A 1,483-nucleotide genomic window follows, 5' to 3' on the forward strand; every position below is an offset into this window, starting at 1 on the left:
TTCTTCTCCAGATGGCCGATATCAAGTGTTTCAAAGGGTTTTGAGATTGGTCAAACGGTGAGTCTGCAGTGATATTCAGTATCTTGCTGTAGCTTGTACAATATGAACAACATCTTCTTTTTGACTCAGTTTTGGATCAAATGCAACCAAAATAATTCACAACACACCCAAAACCGGCAGAATGACGCATGATTTTTAATTTTTTTTTTCTCACCAACATCTTGACTGTTGTAAGCGTTTGAAGTTTAAAGTAACAAAACTATCCGGGTCTGGCACATGTGACGTCACTACCTCAACTTGTGAGATGTTGTGTAGAAGGCGCTTCTCACCAGTAAGTGACTCAGTCAGCAAGTCACCTACTCTGGAGATCTGACGTTCCAGAGTTGAAACCCCCAGGTGGCTGAGACAGACTCGATGACAATGGAGGTGTTCAGGTCATAGTGGGTCTGACTTTTCTATTTTATTTGGATCCCGTGACACTTTCTTCTTATCTTTCTCTGCCTAAAAGTGTTTGTGCAGCTTAAACTTTAAATCTTGGAAACACAAAATGTCGCATCTGGGTTGAACAATTCACCCAGTAGTCAGGTACATAAAATTACACTCTCTGATCTCAAAGTGATGCTGTAAAAATTAAGTTTGCATTATCTTCAAGTCCAAATTCTTTCATTACTTTAATCTCTTAAGTGATCTGCGTCTGTTCTTCTCCTCTGAAAGGTTCAAACGTTGGGTTTTTCAGGAGTCGCTTGGGTCCCGATCATTGCCGCTCGGAGCCGTATTCTTTGATTTGGCTCCATTCACATGTAAATGTACCATGACACACGGAATATAGAGACAGAACATTGCTGTTGAAGCTTGAGCGATTTACAAGCTAAAGGGCAGAACGAGCTAGCCAGGAGTCGAACCTAGAATCTTCTGATCCGTAGTCAGACGCGTTATCCATTGCGCCACTAGCCCTGCACTCGGGCACCTGGGGGAGCAGCTTGGTTCTCACAGCAGTGATTACAAACGGCAGTGGTCTTGTTCGTCATAGACATGTGTGGGGGGACGCCGGTCAAATAATAGGTCAGTTGGAAAGTACGGGGCCTGACACAGGGAAATTTACTTGAGCTATCGGGTTTAAAACTACGTAAAATGAAATAGATTTCGGAGTACAGTAAAGCAACTGAATAAAAAACAAGGCCGCTGACACCTTCTGCCGTGACCCGGATTCGAACCAGGGTTGCTGCGGCCACAACGCAGAGTACTAACCACTATACGATCACGGCCACTTGAACGGCTGCGTCCCTTCTTGTTGTGAGAAGATAGTTTCAGCTCTGAATAGCAAATATTCTACTATTTTATCTGTATGGGTTTCCTGAATGATGTGTGACAACAGACAGTCAATTTCCATGGATTGTTTACGTAACACTGCTTTCTACGTCCTAATGGACAAATGTTGTCATTCAAAGAAATATGATGAGCAAGTAACACTAAACACAAGATT

At 42.8% G+C, this 1,483-nt stretch overlaps 2 non-coding genes across 2 annotated transcripts; both read right to left on the reverse strand.

Annotated features, from left to right (window-relative positions):
* Positions 1-881: 881 nt before the first annotated feature.
* trnar-acg lies at positions 882-954 on the reverse strand. The gene has a single exon. It is a non-coding gene; the product is annotated as a tRNA-Arg (tRNA).
* A 239-nt stretch (positions 955-1,193) lies between these two features.
* Positions 1,194-1,265, reverse strand: trnah-gug. The gene has a single exon. It is a non-coding gene; the product is annotated as a tRNA-His (tRNA).
* Positions 1,266-1,483: the final 218 nt, after the last annotated feature.

Source organism: Micropterus dolomieu, unplaced genomic scaffold, assembly GCF_021292245.1.
Source record: "Micropterus dolomieu isolate WLL.071019.BEF.003 ecotype Adirondacks unplaced genomic scaffold, ASM2129224v1 contig_9265, whole genome shotgun sequence".
Taxonomy (NCBI): Eukaryota; Metazoa; Chordata; class Actinopteri; order Centrarchiformes; family Centrarchidae; genus Micropterus; species Micropterus dolomieu.